This window comes from Echinops telfairi, unplaced genomic scaffold, assembly GCF_000313985.2.
Source record: "Echinops telfairi isolate 266 unplaced genomic scaffold, ASM31398v2 ScPeMD7_10;HRSCAF=50, whole genome shotgun sequence".
Taxonomy (NCBI): Eukaryota; Metazoa; Chordata; class Mammalia; order Afrosoricida; family Tenrecidae; genus Echinops; species Echinops telfairi.
The window spans coordinates 2,222,235-2,249,704 of record NW_022103907.1 but is presented as its reverse complement, the minus strand read 5'-3'; the positions used below and the strand labels follow the sequence as shown (position 1 = coordinate 2,249,704).

General features: G+C 44.5%; 1 protein-coding gene and 1 pseudogene across 1 annotated transcript in view; both read left to right on the top strand.

The window, feature by feature from the left end:
- ALK (ALK receptor tyrosine kinase) overlaps positions 1 to 27,470 on the top strand; it is a 689,240-nt gene that overhangs the window by 370,871 nt on the left and 290,899 nt on the right. The gene's annotated exons all lie outside the window — the stretch shown is intronic.
- Positions 21,184 to 24,352, top strand: LOC105979386 (annotated as a pseudogene).

Genomic DNA, 27,470 nt, shown 5'->3' with positions numbered 1-27,470 from the left:
CACCCCTCTTCACTTTGCTGGTGAAGTTCGAGAAGGCCAGGTGCCCCCTCCAGGTGAAATCCCCATTGTAGAATGGCTGAAGCTCAGAAGTGGAGGAGAATGCTCAAACCTGTTCTAAAGAGGATTCCAGCCTGCACAGCGGGGGTGGATGGGTGGCCTAGCTAGACCAGCATACGGGTTCTTCTAACTTCGAGACGCTTTGGTTTCAGGATTTGTTGCTGTTCCACTTCGTGGCTGTGTTAGTGGTCTGAATGAACATGGGGATATTTTTCATCTTCCAAAGTAATCCAAAGCCAGCCTCGCCACTTACCTAAGAAGCTTTTGGTAGGAACTGTGGATTGACTTATAGTGGGGCCGACTCGCGTGTTGCATGATTCACTGTGCTCTATAGATGCCCCCAAACACGTATATCATTGTGTCTGCTGTTCTGCGATGACACTCTTATTTCCCACCTGTGCAAATACAGCTGTAAAATATGATGCATGGCCAGCCGTCCCTTCCCAGGCTTGTAGACAGAGGAGCACACGCCCTCTAGCTTAACTAGCCCAGGAGCCACGCGCACACACACACACCCCTCTCTGCATTTCAGCACTCATTTTCAAGTCTGTGGAGAAGAGAAGAGAATTGCAAATGAACTCACATTATCAGCCAAACCAACGCAGCCTCCCTCCTAAATTGCTTCGCATATGAAGTATGTGGACTCCAGAAACCCTGCGCCCTCTGTGGCTTCCTGGAAAATCAAAAAAGGTTTCCAGCCATTGCGGCAAATAAGCAGGTTCTGGGCCCTTCTCTCTTTGTTAGAGATTTGATTCAAACTGTGTCTGCTAGCAGTGACAGACAAAGGGAAAATAAGTCGGTGTGGTATCGCATGAAAATATTTAGCAAGCATCCCAGGAAAGAAGAATACGTCGTGCACGTATAAAGCAAACAATAATACCAGGAACCCAGAGTGTGGCTCTGCTTTGTCACTTCAAAACACAGGTCCATTCCGGGCTCTCCATCCACGCCGGTTCACCCTTTCACTTTGCCAAATTTGAAATCGCGTCCAAGGCGACATCACTCTCTCCCCACCCTCCCCTAATAAACTCTGGCGGAAAAACCCACACATCCAAGCAGCTGAGAGCATGGGAAATGCTGAGCGTGGGAAGGCTCTCTCTAGCAAAGGTACCAAAAACTACACCTGCGGGTGAGTTTCCTGTTAGGAAGAAGCTTACCCAGAGGGCCTGCGCCTCTGGGTTTCCGAGCTTGAAAGGGGCCATCTGTATGCAAGTGAGCCCTCTGTGGTGCTCCCCAGCCACCCTCTTTTTACCCAAGATGCCATTGCGTGGTGCCATCACCTAATACAAACAGACGGCGGTGGAGAAGGACAGGGTCTAACTCCATTATCTTTTCTTTTCTGTGTGCTCAGCAAGCCGGGACCGATTCCATTCTATTTCATCCACTGGGGGCAGTCATCTTGGCCTGCATTAGAATAAACTCTTTTCCCTCCTGAAGCCACTGCTTGCTGGGCTGCTCCAAATAATTTCCCAACGTGGCAAAGGCACCGTGTGTCAGCAGCCCTGTTCTGCACGTACTTTCTGCCCCCATCCTACCCAGATGCTGTGCAGGCTTCAGGTGCTGGTGTACCTGCTGGAGAGAACCTCTGCAGGAGACCAGAGGGAGCACCGTGGGGATAAGGAGCAGGGCTTCCCTGGCCTAGAGATTCCGGTGGGGCTAAGGGATGTTCAGCCCGGGGCCAGAGGCAGGAGGAGACCAGGGGCCTCTCCAGGGCTAACTCCCCACGGGATGAACTGCCTGGTGGACAAAATCAGAGGACTCCAAGAGGTCTGCGGACATCAAGAGGGAGCTTCACGCCACCTGTCCACCGCCTGGCTCCTGCAGGTACATTTACCATATGAGCGCCCAGGCCTTCCTCCCAGCCCAGCCCCCTGAGCTTCCATGGAATGGATCCTGGGTGGAGTCTGAACATTGATAGGCTTCCAGCGCTCCCCCGGTGAGGTTCCTGTACAGCCTGGCTGGAGAACTGCTTGTCTAGACCCCAGAGGGATGTCAGGGGGTGCGTAGGAGTGAAACCGTTCCGGTCAGTGCACGCCTCCTTCCTCCCCTGACTCTCAATTTAGAAGGCTCCTGCAGATTACATCTGCAGTGTAATCTCCAGACTGGCGGTCTTGATCTCAGAAATCTTTAGGGTCCCCTCCAGTGTCCCCTCACAAGTTTCTACACAGGCAACGCCGTCAGTACAGGTTGCCTGAACCGTCAAGGTGATCCTTCAGTGGTAGACCAACCCATGTCCACCTTCCCAGACCCATGTACCTGTGACCGGGAGCCGCGCTCACCACCGCACTAGCTATCAAGAAAGGACCTTCACATTCTTATTCTCACGGTGGCATTTTGATCAAGTTTCTTCCCTTCTCTAGGCCTTGACGTACCCATTTGTAGAACAAGGCTGCTGGATGAATGGACCGTGCTGGACCACCCAGGGCTCAGCTGCTCTCCTCAGTGGCTGAGGGTGGATGGAGCCACACAACCTCCCCTTTTTGTCTGCTCACCAGCATTCATTTGTCGGCTGACAGGAGCCAGAAGCCTGGATTCAATGCTCCCTGGTCCTTGGGAGGCAAGCAGTCCCCAAGCACAGGGCTGAAAGTGCCAGGCAGATTTCGGGGGGAAAATAAATACTAACCGTGAAAACTACTAGGTCCTGAGAAAGGCAGAGGCAGCAACGGAAGGCAGGGGAGAGTCTACTGGAAAGGTCTGCGTTGTGCTTGGCTCCGATCATTGGACTTCACTCAAATTTGGAATGAGACACTGTCCGTGATTATGCCGGGAAACGGATGGCCCAGCTGTGTTTTAACAGGCAGCTGGCAGTCAGTGAGATCCTTGAGAGGCTGGCACCCCCCTCTCCTCCCAGTGGCTCAGTACCTGGCGCCATCATTGCGGAAGGAAAGATGAGTGAGAGCCTTTCCTTCTCTGGTGCAAGACCGGCTGATGCCTGAAAAAGGCAAAACCACCACCCAGCTACGAAGCCACACCCTTCGACCCCCAGTTCCCTCACCTGCAAGGATAATGGAAGCTTAAAATCTGCTGCCTGATTCTTGTGCCCGTAGGAGTATCAACAGCCCTTGGCGGTCAGACTTCTCTAAGGCAGCCAAGGGACAGTATTTGCACATTATTTTGCATGGGGAAAAAATGGCCATTTACATATATTTGCATAGAACTTTCAAAAAGCCTTAATTCCAAGTATGTCAAATAAAATAAAACAAATTAGTGTAATCTATTGCATTGTCTGGCAGCCCAGCTCTGGATTGATTGTGGTGGGGGGTGGGGTTTGAGAGCTGGAGGCAAGTCTTGCTCGCTCATGCTCAAGTATCCAGGGCTGATCAGATAGGGAGAAGTGTGTCAAGCCATTGAGCATGTGTACCAAACATCTAGAAAACACATTGTGGCCCCTAAAGCCCATTCACATTCATTGTTTGATGTAAACCTCCTAAAACCTGTGTTTCAGAAGGCTGGCATTTGAATGAATTTTTTATATATATAAATCATTTTATTGGGGGCTCTTACAGCTCTTACAACAATCCATCCATCCATTGTATCAAGCACATTTGTACATCTGTTGCCATCATCATCTTCAAAACATTTTCTTTCTACTTGAGCCCTTGGTATCAACTCCTCATTTTTCTACTCCCTCCCCCACCCTGGTGTCCCCTTGATAAATTATGAATTATTATTTTCATATCTTACACCATCAGCTGTCTCTCTTCACCCATGTTTCTGTTGTTTGTGCCCCTCGGGGCAGGAGGATGGGGGTTAGTGTGTCTGTCATTGTGATTAGTTCTGTTCCCCTACTTCCCCCACCTTCCTCCTACCCTCCTGGTATCACTACTCCCATTATTGTTCCTGAGGGGTTTATCTGTCCTGGATTCTATGTGTTAGCAAGAGAGTTCGGATCAGAGAGTGTAAGGGACTGAGGCAGTTAACCACTAGTCCATGGTCATGCCCCAGTGCAAACCTAAGACTTGACCCAAAGTCAGGCTTCCTGGCCCTCAGAGGCTTGATGCACTGACTCTTGATCCAGAGTGTCCTAGGGAAGAATCAGAATGACCCCCATTGACTGCTCATGCAGCCTTTCTTTGGTAGACACCACACTGCCATTTGGAAATCCATACAAGAAAACCCACTGTTAGCACAGGGACAGTGATGGGTGGCCAGGCCTGTGACCCAGCTGGCCTTCAGTAGCTGCCTTGGTATCGTTGGAGACAGTTACTCAAAAGTTATGATACGGGGCGAACATATAAGCAGCACATGCATGTAGTTGACTAGAACATAAATCACCTGGAGATGATTTCTTTTTGCCCTGTGCACCTTGCAAGGGCTTTTCTGTTGCCTTCCAGAGAATTTGGTTTTAGATTTTTCTCCTAAGGATTTATCATCACCCTTGCCTCTTTACTAATTTAAATGTGTGCTAAGAGAAAAAGTATAGAAGCTTCTCAAGCAGCTCTATATACAGGAAAACCTTTGATCTACAGAATTCCCGTTCAGCAGTAGCCCAGAGGACATGGGAGGCCAAATCATAGACAGGGGAGCCACTAAGAACCAAGTTCAAATTCTGACTCTGTCCTCTTTGGTAACTTGACCTTGCGTAAATGACCTGGCCTCTCTGAGCTTCAGTCTGTAAAACTAGGATGATGCCTTAGCAAAAAAGTACTTGTCAGGAGTATATTTGCTCTCCATAAAACGTCCATTGCAGAGTACCCCCACCATCTAGATGCTCAAACCAGTGGTTTGAAGCTTGTCCTGTGAATGTAGGCAAGCCTGACCTGGGCAAGCTTGGGGAGTCCAAGGCGGTCAGCTACTGCAAATGGTAGCCCTAGGATGGAGATACTGCTCTCAGGCCAACTTATCCAGAAAGCATAGTGCTGAGAACCACAATAATTTTTGAGCCCTGTGAAAATGCTTTTATTAGTTTTAAATTCAGGTTAAAAAAAAACACCATGGACTTTTAGGTCAAATAAGATGTTTAGTATATTAACACATTTTTATTTTAGCAATACAGTTGCACAAATACAAATCTTAATATCTTATTTGAAAGAAGGACCCAGGAAGGCAAAAAGGCTCGGAGCCCCCCCCAATCATATGATGGCCCTGCCCTCTGTTGTCCTTCGGGACCCATGCTTTGCCTGATCTACAACCAATTTAAAAAAGAAACAACCAACTGGCCAGTCTTGGGCCAAAGTTATTTAAAGATGCCTTTGCAAATCTACATTTTTAAAATGAAAATGGCCTTTGGTTTGTCCAGACACAGTTTCTTGCTTACCTAGAATCTTGTTCTAGCCCCTCAAACTCACTGCCATGGGGCCAGTAACCTACAGCAACCCTGTAAGTCTCTATACACTGTAACTCTTCACAGGAGTAGAAAGCCTCTTTCTCCTGCAGGGGTAGCTAGTAGTTTCAAACTACTGACCTTGAGGTAAACAGCCCAATGCATAACCACGATGCCACCACGATCATCTCACATTTCTGTTTTTTTCATGTTCCTTCTCATAATTTCCAGCACCCTCCAGCCGAGCATAGAAGCGTGGAGTGAGAACTGGAAGCTCCTGGTTCACTAATATATAGCATACCCTTGTCCCCTCTCCCCCGTAGCGCCTTCATTCAAGGACTCTTCTGTTTTGTCGTCAGATGCCATCTGATGGATTCCAACTCATAGCAACCCCGTGGGACAGAGTAGAACTTCTTCACAGATGTGTTAGTCCGGGTAGACTAGAGAAATAAATCCACAGAAACTCATGTGTGTATAAGAGAGAGTTTTATATAAAGGGTAATTGTACATTTAGAAAGCATCCCAACCCAGTCCAGATCAAGCCCATAAGTCCACTATTATCCCATGTGTCCGATACCAATCTATAAGGTCCTCTTCAGACTCACGAAACATATGCATTGACAGGAAGATCACAGGCCAGTGGGTGGGAAGTCTCATGAATCCAGTAGCATTGTAAGCATCTCAGGGGTCTCCACGTGGCTTCTCCAGCACCCAAGGCTGCATCGGGGTAGGTCCATGTGGCTTCCCCAGTTCCCAGGGCATGGAGTCTTATCAGCATAGTGCCAGTAGTGCCTTGTCAGTAGAGCGTCTCCAAGGGAGTGAAAAGAGAGAGAAGTGTCTCCAGCCTCCAAGGAGGAAAAACAGAGTTCCCAGAATTCTCAGGAGAAGGCCATGCCCCCACAAAGGCCTCACTGGTTATATCTTGATTGACAGGCCAGACTCCACCCCTTTACTCTTAATCCTCTCAAGTCTCAAATTGATGCCAGATGATGTAACTACCACAATAGGGTTTTCTATTTTACAATCTTTATGGAAGCAGACCACAATGTCTTTTTCCCACAGAGCCTCTGAGTGGGTTCAAAGTGCCAGCCTTTGACTAGTAGTCAGCACTAAGCCATTTGCACCAGTAGGGCTCTCTAGGAGCTGTCTAGCAAGGTCCATTCCTGCTGCAGTGGTCATCGCTTTGTCCTTCACTATGGTTTGACAAGAAAACAGTTGTGAACATCAGAGAGCCCACAGAGAGTCGCTTGATGTATAAGTTTCTCCTCTCTCTGCCTCACTTTCTCCACCACAGGCTCCTAAAAGGAACAGGAGAAAGAGGAGTGAGATTGCAGAGGAAAGATTCTTCGAAGCCTGGAATTATTATTAGCCCGATTGATGACCAGTGCTCTCAGGCCTCTCTCTGTGCCCGGTGAATAAGGACTTCCTGTATTTACAGGTCCAAACAGTCTCCTTCACCCCCTTACTGAATCACCATCAATGACTTTTATCCCTATTAAAGGGACCTTGATTTTTGATGACTCACATCCATACCCACAACCTGTTTAAGGGCAAATGAGCCAGTGGTTGGCTCAGCTTGGAGACATAGCGGCACCCATCCCCAGCCATTTCTGAATGACCCAAGTCAACTTTCTGGAAGGCCAAAAATCTAAGAGTTGAAGATACAAGAACAGGAAGAGAGGCCAGTGGGCTACAAAAGGAAAGAGGAGGGAACGGACAGAGCAAGAAGGAAGAAAGGTTCAAGTGTACAGGTTATAGAAAGGAAAGGAGACGCCTGCCTACCTTGAGTGTCACTCAAGACTTGGACTCTCCTTGTCCATCTCATGGGCTTCCTTGAGCAGCACACGATGCAGAAAGTGCTCCCAGACCCCTGCGTCATTCTGTCTTACTAGGCCCACGATGGGCCATCTCTCCACCGTTTGTGGGAGAGTCACAGCACTCACATTCTGAGTTAGAACCAGAGTTCTTTGACCTGGACGGGCCATTGGAAAGAATTTGTCTAAATTGTGCTTTCACAAATGAGGAATGGAAGTCCAGGTGTTTCAAAAGACTTGTCCACGTTCACATAGCAAAGGAGTTGATGGAAACCCAGGTCTTCTGATTCCTAGGGCAGAGTTCATTCCGCTGTAGACTTAGGGTTTTTAGAGATGTGTATGTGCTGTGTGCACACTCTGGCACATACATGTACACACACACACACACACACACACACACCCCAAGGCATGATTTTCATGTGCTTGAGAGACCAAGTGTGGTTTCATTTTTGTGACATTATTCATCTTTGCAGCCGACAGGCCCGAGGAAACCAATGGCTTATTCCTATTTACTAAAGAAGCAGCTGAGGCTCAGCCAGGTTGTGGGGGGAGAGGGTTCAGGGACACACTGTTTGGAAGCATCTGGCTCAGGACACCTAGACAAGGTGCTTCCCACTGCCTCATGCTGCCTCGGAGCTCTCTGGCCGTTGCTATTAGAAAGACGCTAGAACCCCCATCCATATTTATATGAAAACGTTTGGTCCTGCTCTGATCATGCTTAGACGTCTCAACTATATCTGTCCCCTCTTTTAATTGATCAGAGGAAAGAAAGGAACAATGGACTTGATGGGCAATTTGTGTAATTCACACCCCGGCGCTCCTAGAACTGGACTGTTTTGGGATTCGTGCATTGTCCTGACAGATGCTCCTTTTACTGGCCAAGCGGTATTGTCGTGAGGATGATAATGGAGGGGCCAGAATGACTGCCAGTGGAAGGTGGACCGTAAGCGTGATGTGGCCTTGTTGTTAGCCGTCGTCGCGGTACACTTCAGTGTACCTGGGAGCTGCTCCTTGCGAAGATGTGCGTGATTAAACTGGCGTTCCAGACCAGGAGTCGGACATCTGCTTCTCAATTAGCATCCATGTTGCTTGTTTGGAAATGATTTGTGCTTCTATAAGACAGCCTAACGGAAAGTTCTTTTCTTTCCTGTGATCGTCACTTTCTACTCTCCTCATCCACCGGGGGCCGGATGGCTGTGTCAGACGGAGTTGATGGACGGTGTGAAATGCTGGCTATCCTGTCCCTGCCAATGTTCCAAAGGACGTGATTACCTCTCAATCTCAGTCCAGCCGTAATACCCAAATCCAGGGCTTGAGAAGTGTCCATTTCCTGGCAAAACACTCCTTGTTATGCCAAGGCTGAGGTTCATCTCCTTCTTGTTATACAAGGATCGAGGATCGCTGTTCAGGTGGCACATACATGCCTCTTTGACCATGCTGGTTATTAAAACATTGACATCTTCCCAAAGCTGTTGGAAAATAGCTTCTCCATGTCCCCTACGGGGCCCGGGCTTCCTCTGCTGTTCCATATCCAGAGCCTACATGAAGGCCAGTGAAGGGGCCTGGCACCCAGGTGTCCAGCAACCTACCTGTCAGGCCACCATTGCCTCCTACTGGCCTGCCCTATCCGACGTGATGCCCAGCCAAAGCAGACCACACCCTGCTGTAGAGGTGGTCTGACAGGAACATTGGATCCCAGCCTACAGATGCTCCTCCAAATGAGCTCAAGTCTGGTGGCAGAATGGTTTTAATAGCCTATTGTGTCTTTGAATACCTCAGGGAGATGCACTGAGAAGCCAGTGTTCTTCACAGGAACAGATGTGGCTGAACAGATGATGTTGGCAAGGCGGTTGCTGTGGACAAACTCCAGTGTCATTCCTGGCCCTGGGGCAGGGTCTGCCAGCACTGCTTCTTAGTAGAGTCTAGGAGGCTCCCTGCCCACACCCTGGCTACAGGGCCAGTGGGGTCCAATGTGGTGGGAAATCGATTCTTAGGTCAGGGATTGAGGTCAGGGGTGGAGCCTAGCAAAAGTCAGAACCAGGGAGACCAGATGGAATGTGTGAAATGGGAAAAAACAGATGATTTCTTTCCTATCTGTAACTCAAGTACATGGATATACCAAGGTCTGTGAGTGCTCTGGAGTCCCTGAATGGCACAAGTGGTTAGGAGCTTGACTACTTACCTGAAGGCTGGGGGTTCAAACCCACTTAGAGGCACCTCAGAAGAAAGACTTGGTCATCTGCTTCCAATATGTTAACATGATACAGCCTTAAAGACCCAATGAATCACAGGTCTAGTCTTCACACAGGTTGCCACGTGTAGGGATCCACTCAAAGACAACTGGTTTGGGTTTTTGATGGGGAGGGGGTGCGATGGGGTGAATTCTTTGTGATGATTTGAATGTCATTTTCATGCTGATGATGATCTCAAAGGAGGACACTGAGCTCCATATTTGTGTTTAAGTTCTCAGTCATCACAAAGAATGGTGCTTTCATGTTATGATACATGAGAGAAGCAATGAGGTGAAAGTCCAGGCCCTTGAAGGTCTAGTGGCCATGGGAGTCAGGGAACCTGTGCAGGAGAAGGATTTGCAGCGGTTGGCTTAGAGAAAACTCTCAGGCCTGGCTCATCACAATCTATAACGTGTGCATGTCACATTTTGAAGAAGTTACATGGGAGCAGTCCCTGATGTGTTTGTTTGAGTAGTAATGTTGTACAACAGATAGAGCCTCCCATCACCTTGACGCGATGCTGCTAATTTGAATGATCTGGATTTGTACATGTGTTTGTATCCGTTTGGTAAATAACCATTGTCATCGCCTGGTTGGGTTTTAATGGCCACGCAAGAAAGACAAGCATAAGGACGTTATACCCACTTTTCTGTTACACATTTTAAAGTAACACTATAAAGCAAATACTGTGTCAACCCAGGTAGTCCTTGGCAATTGTCATTTGTTCTATTTAAAGTAGCTGTCTGCTGTTTCAAGACCAAAGCCCCTGGGGTCTAGATGAATTCCAGATGTGAGAGAAGACACTGCCTTCCTCTGTATGTATGAGCAGATCTGTTCAAAGGAGCTTGCCTGGACAAGGAGTCAGACTTCCATCTTCTGACTTGTCCTTGCCCTTGAGGTGAATGTTGGGCTTGAAACGGCTTAGAGTCAAGGTCAATTTGGAGGCTGTTAAAGCCCATATCTCTTAGCAGCAAGATCTTTTCCAGACAGGAGTCGGGTCCAGAGACAGCCAAGCTCCAGAACCCCATGTAATGCCTGCATCCAAAAAAGAACTAGCATCTAAACCTTCCTCCCAATCCGGGGGAGCCCCAAGGGAACATTGTAACCTACTCCACTGATGCCCTGTCTTAGTTATCTTGTGATGCTATAACGGATATACCACAAGTGGATGGCTTTAACCCAACATAAAGGTTTTCTCTAACAACTTGGGGGGCTAGAAGTCAGATATCAGGGTGCCAGTTCTAGGACAAGGCTTCGTTTTCTTTCTTGGTGGTACTAGATTCTTCTGAGCTCTTCTCTCTTGTTTAAACCTTTGTATATCTCAAATGCAACAGACTCAGGATACAAGCTAAACCTGTAGATTGCATCTTGCCTCATGAACATTATTGTCTGTTAGATGCCTTTGAGTCTGTCCTGACTCATCACCAACCAAGGTCTTCCTCCCATCCTTCTTCATAAAATCCAGCTGGTCTGATGATTTGCTCAACAGACAGATTGAACAAATAGGATGAGAGGATACCACCCTGATGCACACTTTTCCTGATTTAAACCATGCAGTATTCCCTTGCACTGTACAAACAACTGCCTCTTGACCCCTGTACAGGTTCCACAAAAGTACAACAATGTGTTCTGGAAGTCCCATGCTTCTCAAAGCTAACCATAGTTTGTTAGGATCCACACAGTTGAAGAAAACTCTGCATTGAATGTATATAGTCAATGAAACAAAAGTCAACCTCTTTCTGGTATTCTCTGCTTTGAGCCAAGATCCATCTGACATGAGGAATGATATATCTTGTTCCACGTCCTCTTCTGAATTCAGCTTGAACCTCCAGCAGCTCTCTGTCAATGTACTGCTGCAACCAGTATTGGATGATCTTCAACAAAATTTTCCTTCCATATGATATTAATTATATTGTTTTATAATTTCCCCACTCTGTTGGGTCACTTTTCTTTGGAAACAGTACAAGTATGAAGCTCTGCCTGTCAGTTGACCACAAAGCTATCTTCTAGATAGCTAGGCATAGATGAGTAATTGCCTCTGGTGCTTCATCAGCTTGTGAAAACGTTTCAGTTGGCATTCCATCAGTTCCTGGGCTTTTGTTCTTGGCCAATGCCTTCAGCGCAGCTTGGACTTCTTCCTTCAGTACCATTGGTTCTTGATTATATGCCATCTCTTAAAGTGGTGAAATGTCAGCTTTTGGGTACAGCAATTCGGTGAATTCTTTCCATCTTCTTTTGATGCTTCCTGCATCCTTCAATATTTTGCCCATAGCATCTTTCGAGATTGCTACGCAAGGCTTGAATTTTTTCTTGTGTTCTTACAGTTTAAAATGTACTAAGCATGTTCTTCCTTATGGGTTTTCTAACTCTAGGTTTTTGCACATTTAGTTATAATAATTTACTCTGTATTTTCAAGCAGCTCTTTGAACTTTTTTGTTCAGGTCTTTGATCTCATTATTACTTCCATTTGTCTCAGCTACTCAACCACTAAGATCAAGTTTCAGAGTCTCTTCTGACGTCCATTTTGATATTTTTTGACTTTTCAGTGACCTTTGAATGTTCTTCACGTATGATGTTCTTGATGTAATCTCATCAGGTCTTCTGTCCTTAGTGTTCAGTGCATCAAATCTGTTCTCAAGATGTTCTTGAGATTCAAATGGGATAGAATCAAGGTCATATTTTGTTCTGATGGTCTTGTTTTAATTTTCTTCAATGTCCCCCTGAACTTACATATGAGGAATTGATTATCTGTTCCAAAATTGGGCCCTGACCTGGTTTTAGCTGCTGATATTGAGCTTCTCCATAGTCTCCTCCCACGATAAAGTCAATGTGGTTTCTGTATATTTCATCTGGAGAAGTTCGCATGTATAGTTACCCTTCCTGTTGTTGAGACAAACGTATTTGCGATGAAGAAATCCGTAATCTTACAAAATTCGTTAATGCAATCTTCAGCTTCATATCTATCACCAAGTCCATATTTTCCAACTACCCTTCTTTATTTCCAAATTTTGCATTCCATTCACCAATAATTACCAATGCTTCTTGATTGGGTGTCTGACCAATTTCAGACTGAAGATATTGGTAGAATTCTTTAATCTCATCATCACTAGATGTAGTGGTTGCATAGAGTTGAATAAAAGTTGTATTGGCTGCATTTCCTTGTATGGGAATAGATATTCTCCTATCGCAGACATACACCAAGATGTGTCTTGGAAATATCCTTTTTGTTGATGACTGCAGTGATATTGCTCTTGCTTGTGTCATTCCCAGCCTCCTCCGCCTTATTATTTCCTGATATAAAACGGCCAACACCAGTCCATTTCAGCTCACTAATTCCTAGAATATTGCTTTTGTGTGTGTCATCTATTTCATTTTCAGCAACTTCCGGTTTTCCTACCTTCATACTATGTGCATTCCAGGTTCCAGTTATGAAATTGTGTTTGCAACTGTTTCTTCTCATTTTGAGTCATGTCCCATCAGCAAAGGAAGGCCCCAAAGGATTTGCTCCTGCAGGTTTGACTCTGTCTGTTCCATTCTGATTGACTCGACTTTGACCCGGCAGCTTTTCCTCAGTCATATTCTGAGTGCTCTCCAACCCTTCCGGCATTAGCTCTGACAATGTTCTGCTTCTGTTCATTAGGTTTTCGGGATCTGACAATATTTCAATGCTATCCATAAACGATTTTCAGTGGCTAATTCTTCTGCAGTGGATACACTATTCTTTCTTCATAGTCTAGTCGTCATCTGGAAGCTCCCCTGAAACCTGTTCACTTTGAGTTCTCCTGCTGACATTGAAAATATCAGTGACATACCAGCATCACATAAACACACAAGCCATAAAAGTATGATAAACTGAGAGACAAGTGGGGCCTTATTAACATAGTTGCCATTACTTCTACCTGATTGAAATCATAACTCATTGGCATTGAGTTGATCCTGACTCAGAGTGACCCTATAGGACAGAGTAGAACGGCCCCTGGGTTTCTGAGAATGTCACTCTTTACGGAAGTAGCAAACCTTGTCTTTCTCCTGAGGAGGGACTTGTAGTTTCTAACTGCTGAATTTGGGTCCCAGTGCATGCCCCACTATGAAACCAGGGCTCTCATTATGATCACAGTGTTGAAGATTCACAACACAGGGGATAATTACATCAGATTGTAAAAATGGAGAATAATTACATCATAATGAGAATCATGGCCTAACCAAAGAGGAATATATATTTTGAGGAGACACCATCAATGCATTACATTCATACAGTTCTGAGGTTAATTTTGCCATCAGCATCCCAACAAGTTAGCCTGAAAGCCAATCTGAAATGCTGGCTCTATGCTCTTTGACCCAGAAACACAGAAATGGACAGATGAATGAACGGACATTGGTGAAGCTTCTGTGGAGTGTATTGGAACTTGAGATGGTAGCCTTAAGTCACTTGCAACAACTATGTAATTTATTTTCTATTTTATCCTTAACATTTTGACGGCAAATATTTCAAAGTCATGCTCTAAAAAATTATTAAACTATTTTATTTCCTCATTTAAAAATATTTGGACATTTTATTATGACTTGGGTGAAAATTTACATAGAAAATATTTCCCATTCAACAATTTGTACACATTTTGTTTGTGACACTAGTTTTGATACCCTCAATGGAACAGTACTCTTCTCTGGGTGATGAGTTTCCACTTAGCCTCTTTCCCACCCCTTCTACCTTCTGAACCCTGGTTTTGACCCTTTTGGTCTCTTCTGGTTGGATATTATTGTTCACTATACAGCCTTCCCCATTGACTAAAGGTGTTCTCAGGAATGGGTTCAGTTCAAGATGTGAAGAGTTTGTAAGAACCGTCATTTCAGGGGCTCCACCGATCTTTTTCAGAGCAGTGTCTGGTCATTTTTATGAATCTGAATTTTGATCTCCCTTTTGCTCCCACGCTGTCAAGGTTTTTTCATGATAATTCTAATTAGAGCAGTGGGTACCATTTAGGTCTTCTGGTCTCTGGCCACTGGAGGTTATGGCTGCTCATGTAGTTCATTAGGCCTTTGATCTAATGATTTTCTTGAGCATTCGATTGTCTTCACTCTTCTTTGCTTCAGATGGAAAAAGACCAATACTCGTGTTGTAGATGGCTGCTCCCAAACGTGTTAGACTCCAGTTGTTACAAAGTAGGCTGTAGAACATGGTCTTTATGTACGATGAGATGCCAATTGATCTAGATGTCCTCAGGACTAGGGTCTTAAACCTCAAGCCCAGTGACCTACTCCCCAAAGGTGTTTTATTATGGCTAAGAAATTCTCATAACTTTGCCCACTATATGCTGCCAGATATAGATATATGAATATATTTGCAGCATCTACAAATACCTATATATAAATATCTTCTGCCAAGCTCAGGTTCACGAGTGTACTTCCATATGCCATTCCACACCTGTTCAGTTTACTATATGGATCCACTTATAAATGATTGTTTATTCCTGTCATTACAGGGTTGTGTATGTAATAATATTTACTGTTATGACCTTCCACTCTTATGTACTTCCAATGTCGTCCTTTGCCAAGGTCATGTCTTGGTTGGGCTGATCTTCCATTATTGTGTATCGCCTTTTCCTTCACCCAACTTAATACATGTCTACTGTCCAGCTGGTGACTTTCCCTCCTCCAACTCATCCTCAGTAACCATCAAAGAATGTTTCTTTCTGTGTGTAACCCATGGTTTTCCCTTTTGCACTAATGGTCCCATGTGATATTGGACCTTTTGAGATTGAGGTATTTCACTCTGCCGAATGTCTTCCAGTTTCCTCTGTGTTGAAAAACTTTTCAAGGACCCATCATTATTCACTGAAGAATTCTATTATTTGTACGTACTATAATTTATCCATGCATTTTTGTTTGTTTTTTTTAAACAATGTTTTAATTATGAATTAAGTAGGGGCTTACATTTCAGATCATCCATTTTGTATTGAACAGTTAAAACTAATGGTCAAATCCTCCATTACCTTACCCAACCCCACTGTGATTTCTCTTCTCCCTTTGGGGTTTTACCATCTTCCCCTGCCCCCAGGTTAGCACAGGTCAGCCCTCGCCTCCACTGCTTCATCGTCCTTCCCTTGCCCTTCCTGGTCTGCTAACCTTCGGAGCCCCTTCCCTTTGGCATGAAAGTCTTTGTCTGACTTGTTTGTTTTCCTTTCTTTATAGCAGTGGACTCTGTTTTGCTAAGATTTTAATTTTATGTTTTTAATAAACATAGATGGTGGACAATTACAGAAACTCGAGATTCAAATTTCTCGCAAATCCTAGACCTTTTTTTTTTTTTAGTCAAATAGCCTGGAGGACCTCCACCGTCAGCATTTCTTTTTCTTCTTTTAATAAATGGATTGTTTATTGTGAATTTTGTGGAGGAGGGACATCTCAGACCATCACCTCTGCATTCAACAGCTCCAAGCACTCATTAATCACCCCCTGAGCCCTGTATCCTGGGCCAGCCCTCTCCTCTGATTTCTCTTTCCCCTCTTATGGATCTCTATACTTCCTTACACATGAGTCAATACCTGTCAACTGTCTAGTCCATTGCTTAATCTTTGCACCCTTGCCTCCTCCACTTTGGGAACCTCCAAAGTGTGTTCCCTCTGATCTCTAAGTCTTCGTCTTGGTTTTGAGCCCTGTAGTAGTGGTCTCCTGGAATATGTATCCTTATGTAATTCACTAATGTCACTTAGCATAATTGTTCTCCAGCTCCATCCATACCATGAGGTGTTTTGAGCTTCATCATTGTTAATTAGCAGTGCATAGTACATATTCCACTAAAGTTTCTTTATCTATTATTTTACTGATGGACTTTGGGCTGAGTCCAACTTCTTGTTATTGTGTGCAGCGCTGCCATGAACACAGAAGTGCATGTGTCTGTTCTTGTTAGAGCTAGTACTTCTTTCAGGTAAATACTCAGCATTGATGTTGCTGGATTTTATGGAGTTTCTATTCCCAGTTGTGTGAGGCATCACCGTATCCCTTTCCACAATGGCTGCAGCTATTTACAAATCTACCAGTAGTGTATGAGAGTTCTAATCTCTCCACACCCTCTCCAGCATTTCTGTTGGTGTTGTTTTTAATCATGCCATCATTGGCAGTGTAAACTGATGTCTCATTGTTTTTATTGGCATCTCTCAGAGAGCTATTAATAGTGAGCACTTTTGCATATCTGTTCATGTATGCTTTCTTTTGTTGATCGGCATTTACATTGTTCCCACGATCTTGTTATTATAAAGAATGTGGTGAACATGAGTGTGTATATATCTACTCATGTCATGACTCTTCGTTCTTTAGGATATACACCTAGCAGTGGATGTCCTGGATCATATGATATACCTCCATTTCTAACTTCAGAAATCTTGATTCAAACTGGTACCTTTGGAAGCTACTCCTGGTCTTACAGCATGGTGCCCTCCATCAGCTCCATTTAGTTCTCACCGCAGTCCCTTTTTGGTAAAGCACTAGCTAAGAAGTAATTCTGTCTTTATGACTAACCCAGGGAGTAGAGGGTGGACGCTGAAAATGGAGCGAGAAGATGACGTCACTCCAGCTCTGGTTGCAATATTTAATAGATGCCTGGACTTACATAACTCATTTAACCACACAGCCTATTTTCTAATCAGGAAAAAATATAATACCTATAATCTTCTTCATTAGGTTGTCAGAAGATTCAATAAGATAATAGTTGTGAAGCATTTAAAACTGTAATTTGCAGTTTAAAGTGTGGCTTGGTTTGGCTCCCCACCAATGTCCTTCGGCCGCAGACTACCAGTTAAACATGTTGGGTTTAACTGCAGTTAAACATGTTGGGTTTATTACCCATGGCAGAAAAGCAGAAGGCACAAGGCTATCTCAGTAAAAGAGTACTAGAAAATGCCTGTTCTAGGATTTGAATTTGGGGGAAGGTCTTTGGGAAGTAGGGATTTTTTCTAGATTTAATGTTGCAGAAGTGGGACAATTCTACGTTTGGAAAACTCAATACGTATGATCTATAGGGAAACCTCTACCACTTCTCTGTCAGTTGGTTGTGCTATAGTGACTTGCACATTGCTGTGAGGCAGGGAGGCATGTCACAGGTATTTTAAGTGCCAGCAGGGTCATCCATGATCTATAGGTTGAACTGGAGCTTCCAGACGAGGAAGAAAGACTAGACTATCCACTTCTGATGGATTCCCGCTCACTGCCATGGAGTTCATGCCGACTCAAAGCAACCCTATAGGCCAGGTCAGAACTGCCCCAGTGAGTTTCTGGGAAACTGGATTATATGAATGCAATATCCTGAGTGGAGAAAGGCTCATCAACATCCTTCCATATGCAGATGACACAACCTTGCTTGCGGAAACTGAAGAGAAAATGCAGCACTTACTGATGAAGCTCAAAGACTACAGCCTTCAGGGTGGATTCAAACTCAATGTCAAGAAAACTGAAATATTCACAGATGGACCAACAGGTAACCTCATGATAAATAGGAGAAAGATTGATTTCATTTTACTTGGAACTTCACCCAACGTTATGGAAGCAGCAGTCAAGAAATCAATGGCTTACACTGGGCAAATTTGTTGCACAAGATCTATTTAAAGTGTAAAAGACCAAAAATTGCACTTTGGGAACTATAGTGCACCCAAGCCACGGTATTTTCAGTTGCCTGACACAACTGTGAAATCTGGATAATAAATAAGAATGACTGGAAAGAATTGATATATTTAGTTGTGATGTGGTGAAATATATTGAGACTACTGTGGACCACCAGGGAAAAAGAACAAATCTGTTTTAGAGAAATAACACCAGAATGCACCTTAGAAGCACTGCTTGCAAAACTTTGCCTCTCATACCTTGGATATGTTATCAGAGGAGACCAGCCAGTGGAAAAGGACATTATGCTCGGAAAAGTAGAAGGTTAGTCAAGAGGCAGATCCTCAATGAGATAGATTGACACAATGTCTGAAACAATGGGCTTAAATATCACAACAATTGTGAGGACGGTGCAGGGCCAAGCAATGCTTCATCTTGTTATACATAGGGTCACTATGAGTCACGCCTGAAGTGATGCCATCAACAATGACATAGAGAAGTCTGGGGGCACAATGGTTTAGTGCTTGGTTGATAGCTGGAAGGTCAGCCATCCCATTCTTGTAGTCCCTCCTTGGAAGGGAGATGTGACAATCTGAGAAGCTAATCTGGCAGTTCTACTTTGTTCCATAGTGTCACTGAGTTGGAATCACCTCAATGACAACAGGTTCCTTTGTGCTATACTAGGGGAAGACTAGAGTTAGCTTTACTTTTGGTTTAGGGCAGAAAACACCCATTTTCAAAACAGTTTTATTGACATGTAATTCATATATCATACAATCCACTAGTTGAGTCATATTACAGAGTTGTGCAATCATTACCACAACCAGCTTTAGAACATTTTCTTCTGTCTTGTGCTCATTGTTATTGGCTCCCCATTTCCCCCCTTCTCATTGCCATGGCCCTAGGGATCTATTAATCCAGTCACTATCTCTAGCGTGACTAGGATATAGATATCTAGATATCTATATTTATCTATATCCTAAGTTATATATACATAAAAACATTCAAAATAAAAACTGAAAAGAATTGATATATTTAGTTGTGATGTGGTGAAATATATTGAGAATACTATGGACCACCAGGAAAAAAGAACAAATCTGTTTTGGAGAAGTAACACTGTTAGAAACTAACAGCAATGACAAAATGAAATTTAAAAACTTCAATGGAAATGAAAGCAGAAAATATTAAAAACTGGAACACATGTAAAACAAATTAAAAGAGAGACCACATAGTAAGGTTGCTATGACCTTACTCCTTTAGTCCAACTGCTTTGAGACCTCAGACACACCTGACCCAAGCCATGGTATTTTCCAGCATCTTATATGCATGTGGAAGCTAGACATTGAGTAAAGAAGATGGAAGAAGAGTCGATGCTTTGGAGTGATAGTGCTGGAGAAGACTATTGATAATACCACGGACTGCTAAAGGGACAAACTGATCGGTCTTGAAAGAAGCACGGCCAGAGGGCTCCTTGAAGGCAAGGATGGTGAGTTAGTTAATTGTGCCAGCCTGGCCGATAATCACATGTGGGGCTGGTTGAAAGGCGGAGGGATAAATGGGTGGTGAAGCCTCGCCTTTCGAGTTCTCGGGTCTCTTGTTTTGTGATGGTTGTATCGGGTGCAGCTGCCTTAGCAGTTCCCTGCTTCAGCTTGCAAGATGGACTTCCTCCAAGACATCCCCAAGGAGAAGCCGCATGGATCTATCCTGATGCAGCCCTGGGTGCTGGAGCAGCCGTGTGGAGACCCCTGCCAGTGCTGAGATGCTTACACGTTCACTGACTCAGCTTTCCTCCCGCAGTCGGCATCATTGCCTCTGTTTTGTGAGGTGGAGGACTTTGTGGACTGGTGTTGGGTTAATGGGTTAATGTTGGACTTGTGGGCTTGAGCAGCATTGGGTTGGGATGTTTTCTTGATATGCACTTACCCTTTATACATAAAACTCTCTTATACGTGAGTCGCTGTGGATTTGTTTCTCCAAAGTACCCAGACTAATACAGATGGCATGACTTTGTCCTACATACTTTGGACATAGCAAGAGACGCCAGTCCCCGGAGAAAGACATCACGCTTGGTAAAGTAGAGAGGCAGAGAAAAGGGCCCTCAACCAGATGGATTGGCACAGTGGCTGCAACAATGGGCTCAGGCACAGGAACGGTTTTGAGGACGGTGCAGGCCTAACAATGCTTCGTTTTGTTGTGTAGAGGATGGCCATGGATCGGAACTGACTCGATGACATCTAAGCACAATACACCTGCAATCATTCGCTTTACACTGCGCTCTGTCTGATAACCAGGGTATTCACATCTCTGGTCTATGGGCAGGGAGGTTCTCCACAGGCTTCATCTGGATGGGGAACCCTGTGAATGGGTTTTGGGCTTTCACTGTTATTCTTAGCCTTCTGCAAATGGGGTACTCAGAATTTAGGCTCTACTACTATTGCCTCCTCTAGGTTAGCTTCTTATTATTTACAATTCTTGGATCACATAGGCTCCTGAGATTCTCCCGTGTGGTCTTAGCTGATGCCTCACTTAGATGGCTGCTTGTTTGAAGATAAGCATTTAAGAACCCAGATGCCATTTTTCTCCTGATAACTGGGTACCATCTTCTTTCTTTCTTCACCACACATCCATATCTTCAGTGATATCTTCATGAGGGCAAGTGTCGAGTAAGACCATGTCATCAGAACTAAATGTTCCTAGATTAGGACTATGATTAAGTGTAAGCACAAAATTGTCTCATCAGTCTATGGTTTATATATGTCCCTGGTTCGCTTTAGAAACAATATTATCATTTTATTGGATAAAATTATAGATCATTCCCATGGAGCATGTGGTAATTCTATGGAGAGTGCCATTAATTTAGTCATTGGTATATAATTTTTATAGTTGGTAAGAGAAGGAAAGTATACTGTATAGGAATCTATTTAGACTAAAATACTTTGATTGTTGACTTGTACAGATTAAACTCATAAATGAATGGATACTATTTAAACAAACAATTAGGGGTGGAGATAGGGAAAAACTTTTAATAACAATCATTCATAAAGACAGATCATGTCTAACAACTAAACCATGCCCTTAAAAAAAAGCAGATATACTGAAACACATAAAACATATAACACAACTTCATGAGGGTAACCTCCAATGACATAGCACCTCTGAGATACACCCTCATATGAACAAACAAAACAAAAATACAGAAAATGTTGAATATCAAATCAGGTCCAGCATGCATCAGAGGGAGGTAATCAACTAACACAGTTTTAACTGTTCAAGTCATGCCTTTGATCTTCTGTAGTCATCTCTCCAACACATCCCGTTAGTAACCACTTTCCTCCCTAGAGATTGATGAACCTACAGGGACAGCAAGTAGAGTAAGTGTTTCAGGGGGTGGGTACAGTGGTGGTGGGGTGTACAGTATAGGTAGGGGGTGGTAAAAGGGAGACAATGTCAAGGAGTCCAGGAAGAAAAAGAATGCTTGGAAACTGATTCTGATTGATGTGATTGAACTATGGAATGATATATGTATTAATTCCCAATTTATAATAATTTTTTTAATGAAAATTTTTTTTTTAAAGCAAAGAACATGAAAGCAGTAGGATCTATGGTAGCCCAGGGCTGTCTTTCACTGGGCACCATGGAAACAAGAGATGGGAACCAAAGTCTAATGCCCTGCAAATTTATCACCTGGGGATGGAGTCGTCTTCTTCCCGCCATAGAGCATGTCAGTCTTCAGTCTAAGGGAGTATGCATTTCTTAAATCTGCGATAGCAAAGCCCAGTTGACTTAGTACTCACTGCCGTCAAGTCGGTGCTGATCCACAGCAACTCCCCGTGAGTTCCCAGCGCTGTAACTGTGACTGGGAGTAGAAAGCCCAGTCTTTCTCCCATGGAGCTGCTGATGGATTCAAACTGCTGACCATGTCGATTGCGGCCCAGTGTGTAACCACTACACCACCTGTTTCCAAATTGGATCCTTCTGTTATGTCCTATGGAGAACGTTGTGTACCTCGAAAGGACAGGGTCTAAAGTACCCGTTGCTGTAGCACGCAGCCTGGATCATCAGACACAGGATCTGGAACATAAGATGAGCGAATTCTCACCTTGGGGATCTACAGAAGTACCCTTAAGCTCTTTCCCCAATGGCAGGTTGCTCCACCCAGTTTACCCACCAACAGAAATGTGATTACCAAGACAGACGTGCCCCTCCCCCCTCTTCCACCCTGTCCCCACCTTGTGACTCCACTTGCCAGGAAGATTCACTAGCTATTCTTGTATGGATGTCTGTTGATTTTGAGGTGATAGGATTGTGTCTCTCCTCTTCTCCCATCATGAGACATCTCTGCGGAGCTAGTTTTTAAGATACGTAAATAAGAGGGTGATGAGTGATCCCTGAGCACAAGGCAGGCACACTGCCTCACTGCTCAGGAGACTGGATTGGAAGATTCCATGACTTGAGAACAGATGCCTGCCTTTGTCTTGGGGTTTATCCTTACACGAGTGGACTCATACATTAATTGGATTTTTGTGATTGGCTGACTGCATTCAGCATAATGGTTTCCAGATCCATTCACATCATGAGGTGCTTCGTAGTTTCATCACTGTTTCTTGGGATACATGTTCCAATGGGTGTATGTACCAGAGGTTTCTTTATCCATTCTTCTATGGAGGGGCATGTGGGCTGTTTCCAGCCTCTTCCTATTGTGAACCGTGCTGCAATGAGCACGGGAGAGCTTATGGCTCTCTGTGCCCAGCAGAAGTAGTGCAGTCTTCTGGGATTTGCATTCCACCATATTGCTTTCCACAATGACTGTGCATCTTTACAAACCCATCAGCAGTGTGCAAGAGTCCCAGTCTCTTTGCACTCACGCCAGCATTTGTTCTTTTTTGGTTTTGTTTGTTTTCTTTGTTTTTGTTTTTGGGGGTTTTAAAAATCGGGCTGTTGTTGAGGGTATCCGATATCTCATCAGTGGTTCTGATTTGCATCTCCTGGGTGCCTAGCGATGGGGAGTTTTTAATTTCCTGTGTGCTTATTAGCCAGCTGAGTTTCATATGGGATGTCAAAAGTAGATGTACTCAGAGTTGGTGAGGAAGAGGGAAAGGGAGAGAAACTTACAAAGGAAAAGAATTGTGAGGTTATCCTGCGTGTGCCCGCCCACCCATATTCTTCAAGGGCAGAGAAAGGCCTACATCGATGGCATTGTCCTGTTTCACAAGATACCACCATGAGGGGCCAACCTCCGGTGGTCACCTCAGGGTGGTGCAGCTGCTTAAGAGGCTCTGCTGATAACTGAGAAGCCAGAGGGTGGAGCCCATCCGGAAGAGCCTCAGAAGAAAGACTTGATAATCTGCTTCCAGAGAGCCAGCCATTGAAAACCACTGAGCTAAGTGGTCACCATGAGACAGAATTGACCAGAAGGCCACCGGTTGACTGGTTGTCAAATGATCCACCTGGAAACCGCCAGCACGACTCGATTCCCTTCCTGGTGGAAATAAAATCTTGGAACTGATGATTGCTTTGGCTTGGTGTGTGTCCTCCGGTATGTTTAAGCTCTGACTCACGGCCTCCATGCATGTGACCTTAGCTGGAAATAACATCTCTGAGAATGTGACTGGTTAGTGTACATGAGCTCAGCATTTGAGGAGTGGAATCAGATGGAGCAGGGTGAACCCCCTAGTCCAAAATGATCAGTGTCTTCATTAGAAATCAAGGGCTCACCTAGAAAGTAAATGTTTAGAAAAGGATGGTAGCAACATATGTACAAATAGGCTTGATACAATTGATGTGTGGAATGTGATCAGAGCTGTCAAAAGCCCCCAATGAAATGATTTTTTAAAATTATTTTACCTTTTGCGGGTCGGGACGAGAGCGGAAGGTCCGCCGTGAAGGGCTCGGGCACGCTTCATGAGTACACGGGGTGGGCCGCTGCCTGCCCACCCCCAAGTGCTGGACACCGCCACTCTACCGCATGCGCATCTTCGCCCCCAACCACGTCGTCGCCAAGTCCCGCGTCTGGTACTTTGTGTCACAGCTGAAGAAGATGAAGAAGTCTTCTGGGGAGATTGGGTACTGCGGACAGGTGTTCGAGAAGTCCCCTCTGCGGGTGAAGGACTTTGGCATCTGGCTGCACTACGACCCCAGCACATGTACAGGAGTACCTGGACTGGACCACCGCAGGCGCCGTCACCCAGTGCTACCGCGACATGGGTGCTCGGCACCGAGCCCAGGCCCATTCCATCCAGATCATGAAGGTGGAAGAGATTGCGGCCAGCAAGTGCCGCCGGCATGCGGTCAAGCAGTTCCATGAGTCCAAGATCAAGTTCCCACTGGCCCACCGAGTCCTGCAACGCCAGCACAAGCCACGCTTCACCACCACGCAGCCCAACACCTTCTTGTAGGCTCAGACCTCCCTCCCCAGTCTGCCCAATAAACGCCTCTGGGACCGGCAAAAAAAAAATTATTTTAAAGCGCATGAGACACAGGTAGACGTACAGAGAAGACGGCTGCGTGAAGACAGGCAGAAATCAGTGTTATGCAGCCACGAGCCAAGGAACACTAGACGCTAGAAAACGACTTCTACAGTGTTCACAGGGAGCGTGGTCCTTTCACCACCTTGGTTTGGGACTCCTAGCCTCCAGAATGGTGAGAAAATGCATTTCTTCCTTGTTAAGCCCCCCAGTTTGAGGTACTTTGTCCTGACTGTCTTTAGAAATTAACCAAGTTCCTCATTTGACCTTTTGGACACACCTAACTAACTGCCTCTCCCGCTGTCTGAACATGATGTCACATAAAATCTCGGGGTACGTGTTTCCTGAGTAATTTGAGGAGAAAGGTTCCAGAGCCCTCTTCTCCTTAGTCTGGTCTGTGATCGAAGTGCACAGATGTTTCATAAAACTTAAAATGACTGAGCCATTTACCTCAGGTGGCTAATCAAGCAGGTTTAAAGAATTCCAAGGTACCAAGGAACCCAGATTGCATTGCGGTCACAGATACGGTTGGCTATTAAAAGCTGAACTTGATGGGCTAATAGAGAATTATCAGCTGATGAGCAGACATCAATATGATGGCAAAAAAATTGGCCTCTGCTGAAAGGGGCCCTTCTCCAAGACCTCCTGCTACCCAGGAGTAGATGAACTCCTGATACCTGCCATATCTCCGTTAATAGCTTCAGATGAATCAGATTAATTTAGAGGGGCTAATGAGAATGATGTCGGAGAAGAGTTTGGAAGTGATAATTGGATGCAGAGACATCAGCTGAAAGATGATGACATTATGGAACTAGTCCCCCGAGGAATGACAGAGAGAGCCAGGCAGTTAGTAATAAGAAGCAGAGGCTTCCACCGCCCTCTCACTCTGCCTGAGTGGAACAGGAAAATGGGCCTACATTGATTGACATTTGATCAATAAGAACATGTGGGGTGACTTGGTTTTCTCAGGAGCTCGAGCCTCACGGATTTGTTCTTTGTATTTGCTTTGTTTTGTATTTGTATTCTGCATTTTTCTGTCATTTTTAGGAACTAGTCCCAGGCTTGCTATACCAATTTTACAGTTTGCTCTACCATTTTTACAGCTTGCTCTACCATTTTTACAGCTTGCTCTACCATTTTTACATCTTACTATCCTTTGCTTCTTATGATCGGGTATTGGACTAAGGCCATACTCAAAGTATTAGTGTTACTAATGTCCTGTTTTATACAGAAGAGAGTCCCTGGGTGGTGCAAAGAGTTAATGCACTTGGTTGTTAAACCGAAAGGTGAGACTGTTCAGTCCATCCAGATGCAGCTCGGAAGAAAGGCTCAGGCAAGTGATTTCCAAAACCTCAGACATGGGATAACCCTACTGAGCACAGACGTACTCTGATACACAGGGGTTGGCATGAGTCAGAATCAACTTAATATAAATGAATTTGTGGTTTATATACAGAAAATAAAAATACCTAAGATTAAGGTGAAAGATTACTTGGTTGATAAGGAGGAGGAGAGATATCTTAATGGCCAAGCATGTCCCACCTTCAAAGACTCTAAAGGGTAATAGCTGCCCAGGTCGGACTGGCTAGCTGCTCTTGACACAATTCCTGAAGAATTAAAAAAATAATTAGCAAATGGAGAAACTTATACTGTCTTTGGAGTCCAATTTACCTACATTCAAACCTCAGCTCCAGCTTTTATTACCTCTGTATCCTTGGATTGACTTCATAAATATGCCCAAACTTCTGTATCCTTATGTTTTCTAAAAAGGTAAAGTTAACACAGTGGTTTCTTTGTGTTACTTCCAGAACTAGCTGAGATCATGGATAAGAAAGCAGCTTCCATGCAGACATTCAAAACCTCGTCGATGTTATAGTAGGGCTATTTTGTTATGTTGTTTGCAGGACCTGGCAGGGCCACCCCGAGAGATGTATAAAGGCACCACTCCAGGCTTACCAGAAGGGAGGGGTTGGGTGATTTTGGATAGCCCTATGTGCCTTTGCAAAATGAGCATGCAGCTCCAAGTTCATAGGTAGCAGGGTTCAAATATTCCTTGGAGATTAAATAACCTGACACATACACTGTAGACTCAATATATATTTTGTGGATTAAATGAACGTTGAGTGCTGGAGAGTTTGTTTACTTTCACCAATTAGTTCATTCTCACTGTGTTTTGGGTCAAAAACACAAAAATCTATTGATGGAAATGGGAAGAGGCCACAAAATTGTGAGCATTCAAAAACACTGAGGTACTCTCATATATATATAAAGCATCATTTTATTGTGGACTTTTACAGCTCTTATAAAAATCCATACATCCTTTGTATCAAGCACATTTGTACATATGTTGCCATCATTTTCAAAACATTTTCTTTCTACTTGAGCCCTTGGTATCAGCTCTTCTTTTTTCCCTCACTCCCCTACCTTCCCACCCTCATAAGCCCTTGGAAAATTATAAATTATTAATATTTTCATATCTTATACCATCTCCTGTCTCCCTTCACCCATGTTTCTGTTGTTCGTCCCCTCGGGTGAAGGTAGGGAGAGGCTTATATGTCGATCATTGTGATTGGTTCCCCCTTTCTCCCCTTCTCCCCATACCTTCCCCCTACCCTCCTGGTATCTCTACTGCCATTACTGTTCTTAGATTTCATGTGTCAACAGCTATTTCTTGTACAGTCCTAGTGTAACAACCAGGATATTTGGGAGTTGGAAATAATTGTGTGACCTGTAACCTTGATTAAGTTACTTCATTTCTGTGGGCCTCAGTTTCCTTACCTATGAAATGACAGCTTTGGGCTGCAGGGTTTCTATGATTCCCTCCAGTTTTTTTTAAATCATTTTATTAGGGGCTCATACAACTCTTATCAGAATCCATCCACACATCAATTGTGTAAAGCACATTTGTACATTCATTGCCCTCATCATTCTCAAAACATTTGCTCTCCACTTAAACCCCTGGCATCAGGTCCTCATTTTCCCCCCTCCCTGCCTGCTCCCCCCTCCCTCATGAACCCTTGATAATTTATAAATTATTATTTTGTCATGT